This window comes from Vombatus ursinus, unplaced genomic scaffold, assembly GCF_900497805.2.
Source record: "Vombatus ursinus unplaced genomic scaffold, bare-nosed wombat genome assembly UNPS02014830.1, whole genome shotgun sequence".
NCBI lineage: Eukaryota > Metazoa > Chordata > Mammalia > Diprotodontia > Vombatidae > Vombatus > Vombatus ursinus.
This window is the reverse complement of record NW_020954608.1, coordinates 44432637-44449885: the sequence shown is the minus strand read 5'-3', so window position 1 is coordinate 44449885 and position 17249 is coordinate 44432637. Positions and strand designations below refer to the sequence as shown.

The 17249-nt window shown below is 33.5% G+C and overlaps 1 pseudogene; it reads left to right on the top strand.

Annotated features, from left to right (window-relative positions):
- The window catches only part of LOC114025233, a 69505-nt pseudogene extending 53984 nt beyond the window's left edge, over positions 1–15521 (top strand).
- Positions 15522–17249: the final 1728 nt, after the last annotated feature.

Sequence of the window (17249 nt, the reverse complement as noted above, 5' to 3'; positions counted from 1 at the left end):
AGCTTTGTTATATTCCTTATTAATCTATTGTTTATATATTATTTTTTCTTGTGTGAGTGAGTTTTCTCATTGCCTAAAGATAAATGCAGTGATATTAACTTCAGTGAAAGAAAATGGTAGCAATTCTTGCAATGACATATTTGCACTGTAAAATTTATTTCTAAATACATTTTGAAAATATATTTTTATTATAGATACGATAACAATAAAGCCAGGTGATTCCCATTGGGTTGGTGCTTGGTGGTTTGGTTTTATCTTAGCATTCTTTCTGGAGTGCTATTCTTTTTCATGCCTAAGAGCTAGAAGAAATTAAAAATGGAAAGTAAAGTTCCACCATCTTTGGATAAATCTAATATCAATGACAGAAGAAGCCAAAAGCTGAATTTTAAAGATTCTGACCAAACAAAGGATCCCCAAGAATCACCAGGTGAATATTTAACAAGTAGTTCTTACTCTTATTTATGCATGCAAATTAAGTGTTGCAAAAGATAATTCTAAATTACAATTAATCTAAAAATCAGTCATCTTTGACTGTGAAATGGAGCTGGATTCAAATAATGGTTTTCAAACTTATTTCATCTAACTACAATGGCTTCAATTACAGCCCTATTAAATTTTGTTTGCATGAGTGGCTAATAGAAGAGAGGAGACAGTGAAAATTCAGTCATTAACAACAGAGGGTTAAAATAAATCATAATATTAAGTGTGTAACCCTTAGATAGATGACAAAATGTGGAATCATAAAAATGAAATGAATATAAAGAGCATGTAGTACAACCTTTTCATTGTGTCAGTCAGAAAACTGATGTCCAAAGGATTGAAATAGTTTCTCCAGAAACATAAGATTATTGACAAAGCCAGTACTAGAACCCAAGTCCTCTATTTCCAGAATGAAGCAAGCTGGAAAAAAAAAAGTTCAAAGAAGCTTTATCCCAGTCTGTAGTTTGCCTTAAATACTACCAAGAGCTTTTCCCTATGTCCCTTCCCCTGCTCAGAAATATGTATATTTTAATGGAAATTTGTTGAAGCCAAGGGAGTTTTGTATTGATATGTATAAGGAAGATTATCTATTTACTGCATCATAGGATTTAGAGTAGAAAAAGACCTTAGTGGTCCAATCCCATAATTTTACAGATTAGGAAACTGAGGATCCAAGAAGTAAAATTACTTGTCCAAGATCATGTAGCTGATATGTAATGGAACTGGATTCAAATCTAGGCTCTTTAACATCAAATCCATGGATAATGATAACATTGTTTCTAGTTGCTATTTGAATAAAATTTAACTGCAGTATGGTGAGTCAACATCTAAATCTAACCTAATTTTTGTGAAGTCTTACTATTTGACTTTTACTGTATTATATACAGTAAACCATTCCTGACTGAGTAAAATTTAATCTTTTTTTTATTGGTATTCAAGATCCTCCAAATAGTGGTACCACACTATTTCTCTAACCTTACCTCAAATTATTTCTCATCAAAAAGTTTAAGTTTTAACCAAAATATATTATTCTTTTCTAACACTTCTTATACTGCCTTGGGTAAATTTACACCTTTATCTTTAGTTTTTCCCTATACGTATAATATACTCCTTTACCCCTCTTGATTAGTTGCAATCCATTTCCCTGACCACAGACAATAGAAAGAATTAAACACATCAGGACAGATTTGTTTAGTACACTTAATTATTGTTCATTCTCCCATATTCTTCAAACACCAACACTTTAAAAAATAATCAGTTCCCATACTCCTAGTACTTTGTTCCAATTGTAATAATCCTATGGACCTTTCCCTTCGCACTTCTCTCTTCTGGCATCACTCCCTCCCCCCACACCATATTCTTTGACAATGATGCTATGCTACAATTCACATATAAAAGGACTCAAAAGCAGCAGGCTCTTTTAATTTAGAAAAATAGTGGGTGATCATATGAAAATAAACCATTTTATTATGGGTATAATTGGTCTTCAGTATATTGCCAATGATCAAGAAGTGGGATAAGGGACATCATTAAGGAAAAGTATACTCCAAAAATAAGGGGAATCAGCCATATGGTAAATATAATGAATGACACATGGAAAGCAAACTTCTTATGGGGATCCAAAAAATGGAAATGGACCAGTGGAAAGTCAGCAATGTATTGGCTAAATCCTCTGTGGAGAAGCTATAGAAGAAGATGGATAAAAGCTCATGGGATAAGAAACCCTTCCACAATATGGACTGTATTGATGACAGGAATATCAACATTGATAAGATCATAGATCCATTGAAATATTAAAGAAGCAAAGTGGTGTAACTAACAACACATTGGCACCATTTCAATGACTATCCCTGAGGAAGGACAGAAAGATTCAATGAGACAGCATCATATAGCTGAAACAGCTGGATTTTTTTTAAGCCATCCTGCCATTAGTTAGCATGGTGACCCTGGGAAATTCACATTATCACTTTGGGTCTCAGTTTTCTCCTCTGTAAAATTAAATAGTTCTGGTATTTAGCTGTAATATTCTATGATTTCATAATTAATAGCTTAATAGAAAAGCCTAATACATATCTACCCACAAAGCAAGAATAAAGGTATTTCTTGAATGTGTTGAACTATCTTTTTCCATAAAGACTTTTATGTTTTTTTTCTAGGTTATTTCCACTCCTTGAAATGTCTTCTTGCTAACTGGATGTACCTCCTCTACTTGATTGTATCTTTGTTGTCATTTACTTGCTTAATTGGGAATCTGACATATCTACCAAAATATTTAGAACCGGGATATGGCATGTCAATTTCCAAATCTCACTTAATATCTGGTAAATCTTAGTATTTGACTTTTACTGTATCATACATAATGAACCATTCCTGACTAAAATTTTAACTTTTTATTGGTATTCAAGGTCTTCCACTCTCTAACTTCTTCCTCTCTAACCTTACCTCACATTATTAACCATCAAAATGTTTAAATTCTAGTCAAAATGTATTATTCTCTTCCTGACTAACACTGCCTGTACTACCTTGGGCAAATCTACATATTTTCCACCAGCTCTTCCCTATGCTTGTAATATCCTCCTTTCCCCCTCTAAATGCAATGAATCTCAACCTACTCTTACAGTACAATTCAAATGCCACTTTTTTTTTTTGGCAAATGCCACTTCTTGCAGGAAGTTTTATCTCCTTGGTCAGTAATGACTTCTAAGTTCCAACCTTACATAGCACTTTGCTTTGTACATCTCTAATTCATTTACATATGCTGTTCAGTATAGCTATTCATATTTGTGCTTCAGTCCCATGGTAGACTCTAAACTTCATCAAGGTAGGAACTCAAATTTGTCTAAATGTCTCATTTCCCAGCCTTTGCAGAGTGCTTTTCACATAGCAGGTACTTAATAAATGTTTGTTGATTTGATCAACGACAAAATGATCTTGTCTCTCTTCTCCAACTAATTGCTTCCCAATCATCCCCCTTTTTCAGTGGGTAGAGCACTGGGATTGGAACCAGAAAGACTCATCTTTATGAGATCAAATATGCCCTCAGGCACTTATTGGCTATGTGACCCTGGGCAAGTCACTTATCCCTATTTGTCTCAGTTTTTCATTTGTAAAAGGAGCTGGAGAAGAAAATGGTAAACCACTCCAGTATCTTTGCCAAGAAAACTACAAATGGGATCATGAAAAGTTGAATGTAACTGAAAAACAACTTAACAACAACATCTAGTGGTTCCTTCCCTCGAGACCAACCTCTCAAGGTTCATTGCCCTTCATCTTTCATACTTTTTCATAACCAAAAAAAAGGAAAAAGAAAAAAGAGAAAAGAGTGGATATGGAGGTAGAAAGGGTAGATAGGGTTTTTTTTCTTTTTCTTTTTTTTTTTTGGCTAGGCAATAGGGTTGTGACTTGCCCAGGGTCACACAGCTAGTAAGTGTCTGAGGCCAGATTTGAACTCAGGTCTTCCTGAATTCAGGGTCAGTGCTCTATGCACTGGGCCACCTAGCTGCCCCCTCTTTTCACTTTTTTTCCTCAATCCTATGTAATTTGGCTTTGGATCTCATCAGCCAACTAAAACTGGCCAGTTAGCAGTTACACTTCATGGCCAAATCTTATGACTTTTTCTTTGTCCTTTTCCTTGCCACCCTCTCATTAGTATGTGAAACTGTTGAACAAGCCCATCTCCTGGATATTCTCCCAACTTTGGGATGCTCTTCTTTTTTGATTCTCCTCCTACCTGTTCAACCACTTTTTCAATCTCCTTTGCTGGTTCACCATCTATCTCTCTCTTCTGTCTGTGGGCCTAGCCAAAGTTCTCTTGAGCATTGTTCTCTTATCTCCGCATTCATTTACTAAGTGTCTTCACCAACTCCCCTGGATTTAATTATTATCTCTGTGCCAACTTTCAGAACTATATATCTAGTCCTCATTTCTCTCCTGAACATCGTGTGTATTTTGAAATCTTCCATTTGGAAATCCTAAACTAGATGTCTGACAAGGACATGAAACATAACAAGACCAATAGAGAATTGATTTATCTTTATCCCCAAAGAATTTTTCTAATGAACTACTCATATTCTTTTAAGACCAACATCATCTGCATCACTCAAAGTCTTGATTTTGGTATTACCATTGACTCCACACTTTCTTTCACTCCACATATCCAATTAATTGTCAAAATTTCTCCTTTCTATTATCACAATATCTCTTGTACACAATATCTGTCTTTATTCTCATGATTGTCACGCAGAGAGACCATATAGTCTCTCATCACTTCAATGGTGGATTATTTCAAGAGCCTTTTGATTGGTCTTCCTGCCTCAAATATCTCTCCATTCCAATCCCTTCTTCATGCAGTTGCCAAAGTAACTTTCTAAAAGAGCAGATCCAACTATGTTACTCTCCTATTTAATACAAGTCAGTGACTTCTTGTTGCCTCTAGGATAAAATATAAAATCTGCTTAGTTTTTAAATTCCTTCACAATCTGGCCCCAATCTATTTTACACATTACTCTGCTTTCCACCCTCTATGATCCAAGGAAAATGGAGTTTTTTTTATTCCTTTGCACTGTCCTTCCCACATGTCTGAAATATACTTTTTCCTCATATTCACCTCATAGAATCTCTTATTTCCATCAAAACTCAGTTCAAATGCCATGTCCTACACAAAATCTATAATGATCTTTTCAGTTACTAGTGTCCCTTTGATAAACAAAAAAAAAATTACATGTATTTTTGTGTATGTTTAACTTGTTCATGTTGTCTCCTCTGACAGAACATAATTTTTTTAAGGTAAGAACTCTTTCATCTATGTATGCCCCGATAAGTAACACACTATCTGCCATATAATTGGAACTTAATAAACATGTTTTGATCCATTGATTATGGTTTGAAAGCAGTATAAAATGTTTCTTTTTAAATAATAGATATATTCCTGAAAAGCTGCAGGCAAATTGAAAATTTGTATATCAAACTAATTAACTCATATTTTTGTTATGAAACTTACAAATTCTTTTTTGTGAGGTAAAAATACTTTCTAAATTATGTTTTGAAAATAGGCAACACCTATACCTAAGCAATGAAAAGTTTTGAAAAGTTATATTCTTTCTGACACACTACTTACGTTCCCTGTCTCTGTCTCTCTCGTTTCTCTCTGTCGCTGTCTCTCATACACATCTACACACATATACATTCACTGAGAGAACTTTGTAAGCAGTTCTTTTAAATGTGATGTTTGCTCCTTAAAACATCATTTGTTCCAGTCTACCTTATGAGCAGTTTCATTAATACATTCATTTTTACTAGTAATTTCAGATATGTTTGTGGAAAATCACCTCATCACATGACTGTCATTTCAAGGAGTATTCAGAAATTGCAAATCATAGATAAAATGATTGGAAAAAAAAAACAGTACAACAGTTCCCCAGTTCTCCAGTGTCCCAAAGTGATAGTCTCAGCATTCAGTTAAAGCTGCTGGTGTGACCATTTTCCCAGCACCTAATGAGTGCTCCAACAATATCTTTTCTTCAAGCATCCTCTTTATCACCAATACCTTTTGCTTGAAATTATATAGACCAACAAAACAGAAGACTCAGGTCACATATTCCCTTTCCCTTTCCCCTCAATCACTAGTGCTTTCACCTTTAAGATGTCTTTGTATTTTTAATGTGTTCTTAGGTATTGATTTAAAAATATTCATAGAGTCATTAACAGGTATTGCTGCTAACTATACCTATCAGCACACATATCTATTTAATAACCAATTTATTATATGTTAGTTCCATAGTCCCATGGTTAAAAAAAATCAATGAGCCACAAGTAGAACTTTCAAAACATTTTACAAAGGACAAAGCAGGATGGATTCAGTTGGATTTTACAGAGGGCAAAGGGGAAGGTAAAGATTTATAGACCAAAGGACTGATAGCAGAAGGGGAAAAATCTACCACGGGTAAAATAATAATTGGATGAGCAAATATTAGGGGATTTTAACTGGAATTTGTAGGCAGACAGAGCAAGAATTAACCAAATAGCAAAAGGTTTAAAGTTAGATGTCACAGTTAAACAGTGGCAAGAAATCTGAGCCAGAAATGCTTCTATCTTTAACTAGAGCTAAACTTTTAATGTCTAATTCAAGAGGCTTTAGCTTTTTACATGACATACTATCAGGCAAATTGGTGGCAATGCTAAAATTTTCTAATGACATTCCCTGATTTTTGTACTAGATCATATGAAATGTGTATCTTCACCATTGATCTCCTCTGTGGATGCATAAATGCAAGTTTTCTGATAAGTATTTCCACAGATAAATTCAAGTATTGGAAAGTATTTAATATAACATTAAGACAAAAGCAATATAATTATTAATGTTATATTACATAGGATTTTCAAAATTTCCTTGATCCAGTACACTATTAGCAACTAACCTCAACTGACTCAGTCATATATCCCTACATTTTCAAATATTTCATTTAGTAAATGTCAAAATTTAATTCATGCTCCAATTCCACCTATTTTCCTTTGTCAAGAAGAATACCATAATAGCTAAAATAAAGCTCAGTGATCATAAGGTATCTCAAAATTAATTGTAACAACTGATTCAGCACTATACCTTCCTTTACTTCATTTCCCAATCATATCTCAAACCTAATGTCAGGACTAGTTTTCTACATTCTACTGAATCTGTCATTTGCAAAGTGGTGTCATACCAATTAAGCTAAAACAGTCAACTGTTTTCCAGGAATGGTTACAAAGTTGTGAAGAGACTGTTCTTAGTTGAAAAATTACCAACATTCTTATTTGGATGGAAACACTACCTTAAGAGATTTCCTGCTCCAAAAACCTACTAGGATATTTTAGCATTTTCAAACCACATTTCATGAATAATTAACTGGTAAACAGATTTACTTTCAGTTAATTTCTACAAAGGATAAATCTTCCTCTTATCTCACATTAATCTATGTATTTATCTATTTACTTATTTGGACCTTTCACTTCAGTTACACTCTTAATTTGGCCAGAAAAAGGAGCAAAGGTCTGAAGGGTGAAAGAAATTTCCAGACTTTTTCTGCTGATTCTTAAAATTTATCTTCCACTAAATAACTAACAGAAGTTTTAAGACTGTTTTATAGGTCAGCATCAGAACTGCAGTAACCATAGAAAATCAGAAAAAAATGAAGGTTCAGTAATTAAATTAAGTAAACATAAGATTTTAATTCCAAAAAATCCTCCAAGAGTCAACAGTTGTATTTCAACTGTTTTTACAATTCATATTTTTTTCAGAGTTTAACCATACCAGAGCTCTTTTTTCAGTAGTAGATTCAACCAGGAATACTTTAACTTCCAAATTTGCAGGCAAGTGCTGCAATTAAAATTATCAGATCTTTCTCCTAGAATTTAACCAGACCACCCCAGGACTACTCAGTAGTCGATAGATCAATGATCACCTTGAAAAAGAAATTTGTATCCAGCCAGGAGACAACTTGTAGGGGTGTCTTTAGAAGGAGTAGCCTGACCAGATCCCATGATGGGAATAAATTTAGCCAGAAATAATCAGACTAGAAGTTGATGGATCTAAAAGTGCTCCCTGAATCACCAGGTCAGAATTACCAGAGTAACCTGTGGAATCCCTTAAAAATGATTGCTGGCTACAAATTTTGTGTTAGTCTCAAACCAGACAAGAATTTTTTTTCATTTTTTTTTATTTCCACAACACAGTAATTTGACAGATGGACAATCAGACAATAACCCCAGAGAGATTAAAAAAAAGTTGACTCTCCCAGCATAGAATTGAAGTTTGTGTCAGATTTGTATTATTTTAACCAGAGCAGACCAGAAGAGACCATAAGTGATACCAAAATTGAGTACTGACCACTCATATCAGAGTTTTATGTCAGTTTTAAACTATACCAGACTAGGGTTACTCATAAATGTAGACAGAGAAGGAAGCAAAACAGTACAATGACAAATGACAAACAGTTAAGTCTTTTGTTTATTTGTCTATGGCTCAAGAGATAGACACATAGACAATACAGGTAGACAATAGAGGATAAACACTAAACTGTCTTTGTGGTTTTCAGCAATTCAATTAAAAAATGCCTGTGTTGACCAACATTTGTCAGAGAGCTATAATTATAAACTCTCAGCTTTTTTACCTGTTCTTTCTTTTTCAGGAATAATAATGATTCTTGTTGCTAGTATTTCATTTTTCCTGGGAGGATGTATTGCTAGAAAACTGAAATTGGACATAATTGGAGTTGCCAAATTAGTCTTCATTTCTCTATGTTGTGGCTATGGTACGCAACTGCTGCTTTTGACATTAGACTGTAGAGGCAGACCAGTAGCTGGGTTAACAGTAACCTACAATGGGTATGTATTGATGTAATTCAGCAAGGTGGTATAGAGTGCTGGAACAGGAATGAGGAAGATCTCAGTTCAAATCCAGCTTCAGAAACTAACTCAGTATATATGACCTGGGAAAGTTACTTATCCTCCAGTTACTTCAATTTCCTCATCTGTAAAATGAAAATAATAACAATATCTATATCCCATAGTGTTATAAGGACAAAATGAGATTCATAAAAGACTTTGCAAACTCTAAAGCACCACAAAATGCTACTAGAGATTATTAGGAAGAAAGGAAACATTTTGAGTACCTATAATGAGCTAGATACTATACTAAGCACTTTAATATGACAATAATGGTATCTAATAGATAAAGATATCTAGTCATGTTTACTTATATGATACAATGCTACCTATTTTGAATACTTCATAATATAAATATATGCATATTTTTCATTCATATAATTTAATAATCTTTGTCAGATAAGAAAGCTGTTACTCAAAGAGGGGAATTGAGTTATCCAGGTTGCTATAGCCAATTAGCAACAAAATGTAAACCTTAAACCTAAATCTGTCAGTACATCCCTCTCTTCTGGGAAAATGGTATCCCTTCAAAAATCCTTAACTAGTTCCATTGTTTTTCCTCATTAAATTACTTTTGATTACTGTGATAAGTCCCAATATTTTTCTAAGAGTAGATGTGAATATACATTTTAGAATGTTGTGATATTTTTATCATCTTTGTTTTCATCTGTTTAGGATGTAATTTCTCTTATCCTTCCCTTATCTCTGATAAATGTCTACATTTTGACTACAGAAATGACCCAGGGACAGACTTCCAAAATATACCATTTTTTTTCTGCAACTCAGACTATAATTATGATGCCAATGTATGGGATCCTGTCTGTGGGGATGATGGACTCTCTTACATATCACCTTGTTTAGCTGGATGTAAATCTTCAGTAGGTGATGGAAAGGACATGGTATGTATGGTGATGATTGTTCTTTCTTCTGCATACTTCTGTCAAGTATGTACCCTCCCCTTTCTTTTTCAGTAATTACACTGTAATCAAATAAATTCTGTCCTAGTTCTATGAAAGGTATTTCAATCTATTCCAACATGGTTCTACTTAAATTTGCTGTAACTTTCTAAAACAAAATATAAATAATATATATAGCTTGTAGGTGTTGTGGCCCATTAATAGAATGCAAACTCCTTGGGTTCTGAGATAGTTTCCTATTTTTATCCCCAGCTCTACTATAGTATTTGTTACATTATAATAGTTCAATGTGTAGTTTTTTTATTTTATCCATATGTTTATACAAAATATAAAGAATATAAAAGATTTTGATAAAGTAAGTTATGAGACACACATAAGTATAAAATCTCCTCTCTCATTTGCATAGATACAGTCATAATCACAGACTCATATATATTTGTATATATGATATTATGTGTATATATATGTACATATATGTACCAATGAACTTACACAAGTAAGTTTACCAAATCTTGATCCACAATCACAATTACTTGAACAATGAATACAGAATAGCGAGTTAATGTTACATAACAGTAAGCACGTGAAAATGGGTGTTTAAGGAATGAATAAGTGTGTGATTAAGTTTTAGCGAGGTTGGAATATAGTATATTATTTTAAGATGATCAGCTAATTGTTCTCCCTTTTGCATTTAGATATCCTATATTGATCTTTTGTTTTTTTAATATAACAAGTACAAAAGTAATAGTTGCGAATATTTTTTCCAAATATTTTTCACTGATAGATAAGACCATAAAGAACATAGGAAGGGTACTAGGAAACCAATTTACCATTTGCCTAAGTCACAGTAGTAGTGGCAAGAGCACTAAATCTGAGTCAGGAGTTGAAAAGTCTATTTCAACTACTTATTATTTCTGTAATCCTGATCAATTTACTTCCTCTTTTTGGATTTCATTTTCTTCATCTATGAAAGAAGAAGTTTATATTATATTATCTCCAAACTCTAAAACTGCAATCAAATGAAAGACACATAAAAGATATTTAAAATCTCTAGTATTTTGTTTAGTTGATTGATGCTTTATTCTTTAAATACGAAAACTTTTTGTATTCTGTATTGTGCTCAATAAACTTCATTCTGTAATAATTCAAAAATTATTTTTAGATGTTTCATAACTGCAGCTGTGTTGAAGTTAACAATCCCCAGTCCAGAAATACCTCAGCTCATTTGAGTGAATGTTCAAGGACAGATGATTGTTCAAGAAAGTTTTTTTATTATGTGATAGTACAATCTTTGGCTAATTTTTTTTATGGAATAGGATTTACCCCTGGAACTATGCTGGTTTTTAATATTAAAATCATTATATATGAGTCACCAAATAATTGTGTCTTTCAATAAGAATCAAACAGATAAAAAGTTTACATTGATCTTCTTTATTTCCATAAAAATAAGGAAATACTGAATTGGCAAGGTGAAGTTATTCCCATGAGTTACATGCGAGTTTTCTTTTTTACACACAAAACCACTTTTTTGTTTTCTGTTTGAAAAAATGATTTCTTTTCATTATGGTAAATATCTAAACTCTGATGCCAACTTCAGTTGACATAATCTCTTGTTAAAAAAATGTTATCTCCATGAGATATCATGATATTCCCTTTTAAGAAGCGCAACTGACAAAAGACATAAACTACTCAGAAGCTTCAGGCATTTACATTATAAGTAATTCAGGAAGAAAATAGTGACATATTGAAGAAGTAGAATTCCAAATAACATCACTAAGAATAAAATTGAGTATATCCTACCAGAGAGGAAAGGGCTGTTTGCTGATTCAAAATCAGCTTATCTAAGAATGGGGAAAAAAGAAAATCAGACAGACTCTATAACATCTTCAAATATTTGAAAGCCTATAAAATTTAAAATAAATTAGACTTCTTATGTCTCAGAATGTAGAGCTAGAAGCAATAGGTACAAGTGGCACACATGCAGATTTAAGCTTGATGTAAGAAAAATCTGTTTAAAAGTGGATTTTTAGAGTCAGTTAGGTGGCATAGTGAACAGAGTGCTGGGCCTGGAACCAGGAAGACTCATCTCCCTGAGTTTGAGTCTAGCTTCAAACACTTATTAGTTGTGTGACCCTGGGCAAGTCACTTAACCCTGTTTGCCTCAGTTTCCTCATCTGTAAAATAAGTTGGAGAAGGAAATGACAAATCACTCCAGCATTTTTCCAAGGAAACTTCAAATGGGGTCACAAAGAATAAGACATGACTGGAATGACTGAACAAACAAGCACAAAAGTAGATTTGGTGGATCCTGGAGACTGGAATATTCTCTTTCTCTATATGACCACATATTGAGTATATTATAGGAGGAAAATGTATCTAGATATAAGAAGATTTTTGTGATACTTTCCAATTCTTAGTGATTCTGTCTGTATAAAATCATTGTTGATAGCTTTTGATGAAGATAAAAAATAATTCCAACTTAAATGAGAGGACTGATAACTTAGCAAACATTTATTAAGCATTTATTATATGCCAGAAGTTACAAAAGTCTGAATATACAAAGAATAAGAAAAAATAATCTCTACCCTCAAGGAGCTCACATTCTAATGGGAGAAACAACATATATAAATGTGTGTGTGTGTGTGTGTGTGTGTGTGTGTGTGTGTGTGTGTGTGTGTGTGTGTGTAATCAATGGAAAATAGCATTAGACAAATGACACTAGAAGCTGGAGGCACCATTAAAGACTTCCTTGGAAAAGATGGCAGGAGAGTTAAGTCTTGAGGAAAGTAGAGTTTTTACAAATATAAAGTGGAAGGGAGCCCATTCTATGCATGGAGAACAGCAATTGCAAAGGCCTCAATATAGGATATGATATGTTGTGGGAGAGAAACAGGCAAATAGTCTAGTATAGCTTAATAATAGAGGGCATAAAGGAGAGAAAAATTCAGAAAGACTAGAAAATATTAAGGGAGCAGGTTATAAGAAATGCAAATGCTAAACAAACAAAAAATCATCCTAGAAATAATGGAAAGATCAGAATGTAGGAGTAGGAGGTTGGAAGAGAGAGGAGGTTAACATAATTAGACTTAAACTTTAGGAAAATAAATTTATTGATTAGTGAGGGATGAATTTAGTGGGGAGAGACTAGAGATAGGAAGGTAAGTTAGAATAATATTGTAGTAATCCAGGCAAGACCTGTGATAATTCAGGGTAGGCCTGAATTAGGAAGTAGTTATGTGAATAAAAAGAAGGGGATATAAGTGAGAGATATAGCAGGAAAGAAAACATAAGATTTGGCAAATGATTGGATATGTGGGCTAAGTGTGAGAAATCAGGATGACAATGAGGTTCAGCTCTTGGGTGACTCAAAGGATAGTGGGCTGACAACAGAAATAAGGCAGTTCAGAAGAGAAGAAAATTTGGGAGTAAAGAAAATGACTTCTTCTTGATAACCCTAAGGTGATCCAGTTTTAAATTTCTCCAAGGCAGTTAGTGCTGCAGAACTGGAGTTCAAGAGAGATACTAGGTCTTAATAAATTGATTCCAGAGTGATCTGCATAGAAATGAAAATTAAAGCCCTAGGATCTGAAGAGAATCAAGTGATCAAAAGTCTTAGGGGTATCCAGTTAATTCTTGTAAAGTGAATGAAAATTCAGTAAAATAGAGTGAGGAGGAGCCAGACAGGCAGAAAGACATAGGGGAGGAAGAAAGAAAAGGACAGGAAAAGAGAAAAGCATAAGCAGAGGGACAGGAACAAGGAAAGGAATAGTAGAATCACAAAAACCTGAAGAGGAGAAGTTGGGCATTAACATTATAAAATGTTGCAAAGAACTAAGTTTATGATCAGGAGGATGACATTAGATTTGCCAATTAAGATATTACTGGTAACTTTAGAGAGAGCAGTTCTAGTTGCATGCTAGATTTCACGGAGTTTGGAAAATGGTGAGAGAAGAGGAAGTATAGGCATTATTTGTAGACCTCTTTTTTCAAAGACATTAGCTGAGAAAAGAATGGGAGATAGGGAATGATTGCTAGCAGGCATGTTAAAATCTAGTGAGGATTTTTTAAGGATGCAGAAGACTTGGGTCTGTTTGTAGGCAGTAGGAAGTAGCCAATATATAGGGAGAGTCAGTGATGATGAGTACAGTCTTCTGGAGATAACAAAAGTGGGTGGAATCAAAGGCACATGTGCAGGGAATTGCCTTGCATATAGAAGGGCCACTTCATTATCAAAAACTAGAGTCAAGGAAGAGATAATGGGAAAATATGTCAGAGGAATGTGAGATGAGAAGGAAAGACAAAGAAAGATCCCTTAGTGAATGCCCTCATTATTTTGGTCAAGGTCCTCAGTAGAAGGTATATGGGGAGGGAGTGGAATGCAGGAGTCTACTAGGGAGGAGTAGTAAGATTGTGTTGCTACGGTAATATTCCCATTGAAATTGAATAACCTAAATTTGAAGCAATCCCAGTTAAGTGTAGCTTTTTTTTTATTTTCTCAAGTTCCATCAAGAGCATGTTAACATAGAAGACAAAGATTCTAGCAATTCTATATTGGCTTTTGTAAGAAGCTAGAAATTGATTATTGAATACTTTGAAGTTTGTTACCTCCAGAACTCATCTTTTCTATATGTATTTGGTCTGCCCTAAATATCATTCAAGATTTTATTTTCTTAAATGTTTTGATGCCTTTCTCATTTAGTACATTGGGTACTGTAATACAGTAAAAATACTGTGGTTCCACTATTGTTGCTGATAAGAATAGATCATCATAGAAATGACAGTATGTATACTCATCTACTTGTTTCAGCTACAAACAATATCTGAATGATTTTGCTCAGCTGAGTCCACTATGCTCTTTTCACTGTTATTTTTTTAGAGGTGGCATAGCCAATAATCTGTTGTACTACAAAATAATGTTGTCTTTGTCTCTCTGCTACACAAACAGAACAACATTTTCTTTTGACTGAGGGAATTTCTGGGTTATTTTGACCTCCTCCATTGTCACAACTGGTTTACACTAACACAGTATCTCTAAGAAATTATGAAAGAAACTCGCCATACAATGTGCATGACAGATAATAATATAACCTGTATTTAAATACTTCATTATTTATAGGGGAAACACTTTACATTTTAATTCACTTGCAATTATTGGAAATTGCTTTAAATTGAGATAAATTCCACCTCATTGTAACTTCTATTTAATGCTTTGCCCTTGGTAATGACATAGAACAAGTCTAATCTTTATCTACATGAGAGCTCTTATTTGTACTTTCTCTTATTAAATATACCAAATTCATTTTCTGGTGACAAGCATATCAGTGATTAAGCAATTTAGTCTTTATATGATACTATAACACTTGGTCCATGCTCAAAAATGTTCCAGCCTATTAATATTCACTAGCTTCATGTCCCTATGTATTAATATCACTTTCAATTGCCTTTAAAAGTAGACATTTTAATCCTTATGGAAGGTTTAATGAATTTTGAGTTATTGCTTACATATCCAATGGGAACTGGGTCATTTAAAAGCATTACTTTGTTAGAAGACATACCAGTATTGCAAGTATGCAAATTGTACTGAAAATTGTGTTTGTTACATACTGTGATAATCTGGAGATGCTTACTGTTCTTTGTCTACATTTCAGGAATGTTGAACCTCAACTGAAATCACTTGCAATTGGCTTTTACTCACTGAGTTTGTGAGCAATAGGTATGTTTTTTATTGCAAACTCAAAAATGTATCTATGAAATTAAATGCAACAAAAATTTATTAAATGTGAGAAATTGTGTTAGGGATTAGAGATACTAGGTCTTGATATGTCTTGCCTTTAAAGAGTATACCAACTAGGGAAGGGGAATAGATATACATAAACAGAATGCAAAATAGAATGAGATAGGGGCAATGGATGGATTGTGTCCTAGGAAAATCTAAGTGGCAAGTTACCCTCTTTGACTGAGGAAATCAATAAGGCCTATGTGAAACTTCTGAGCTTGGCATTGAAGAATGATTTCAATAACCTCATGAACAGAGATTGAATCCTAAATAGTTGTGGGAGAGTGCAAGCAAAATCAGAGGATAGATAATCATTAATTTTTGCTAAAACAAAAAAAAGTCTTCAAAGAAAGGTAATGTAAACAAGGATGCAAAGTTTGATTAAAATAAAGTTGTGAAAGGCCCTAACATTTAGGCTGAGGACTAATCCTTTTCCTTAGAAACATCCACAGATGGGTATGAAAAATGTGGAGACAAAACCAATAAGCCTTGATAATTGACAGAGATGATGGAAAAGAAATATTCAACAATGAAAGGCCTTTGAAATGAGATGACTGGAGATGATTGTAACATCAGACAAATTAGTGAAATTGTGAAAAGGGAGCAGAATTAAGCAATTTCAAAATGTCAGACCTAACAAGGAGCTTAGAGATCATTTAGATCAGCAACTCTTATGAATTTAAAAATAATTTTCTTCTGATGCTTTCTTACATTTCCCAAAGACTCTCCAATGCTCCAAAATAAAATCCTCTCTTGTACCAAACAAAGATAACCAATGCAAAGTTATACATTGAATATTCTGTACCTATAGTCTACCACCTTTCATCTTAGAGTAAGAAGGCTTGAAATTATACATTTATTGAATCATGGAATTTCAAATTTGGAAGAATAATCAATGGTCCCTTAGCCTAACTAATTCCCAAAGGAAAAAAAATTCATCAACATATACTCAAAAAGTGATAATCTAATCAAAGATATCCAATGAAGCTGAGAAACAATTATTGGCACCCACTTCACTTTTGGATAACTCTTGTTGTTACCTAACACAAAGTTGTCAGACTGCCCATAGGGCATGATGCATATTGAAATGTAATTGAGAAATAATTAGCAAAATAAGTATACAATGTAATATAGATAATGTTAATTTGTGATTACACATCAATATTATATATTACATAATTATAATATATTATATAATATTAAATATTATATAATATTAAATAGTATATAATGTGTGATTACATGTCAATATGCTAGCCATAGGATTCCTTTTCTATTTTAGTTTGACACTACTAATCTAGCATTCCTTTACATCAAGCCTCAAATTGCATCTTTGCAATTTCTTCCATTTGCTCTCAGTTCTCCCTTCAATAGCAAAACAAAAAGGTAGGTATCATACCCCTCCCACAAATACCTGGTTTTTCTTCTCCAGACTAAACATTCCCAAGTTCTCAATTCATGGCTGGTCACTGAGTTGATCAGAATTCTGAGGGTCTTTCAAGGTTTTCTTTTTCCTCTATATTGCTTTGGTAATTTTTTAATGAATTGTTCTTCTGGTTCTGCTTTCCTTGCTCTGCATCAGTTCATAGAAATCTACCTAACATTCCCTGAATTTTATGATTTCTTGTACCACAATTATCTTCCATTAGGTTCATATG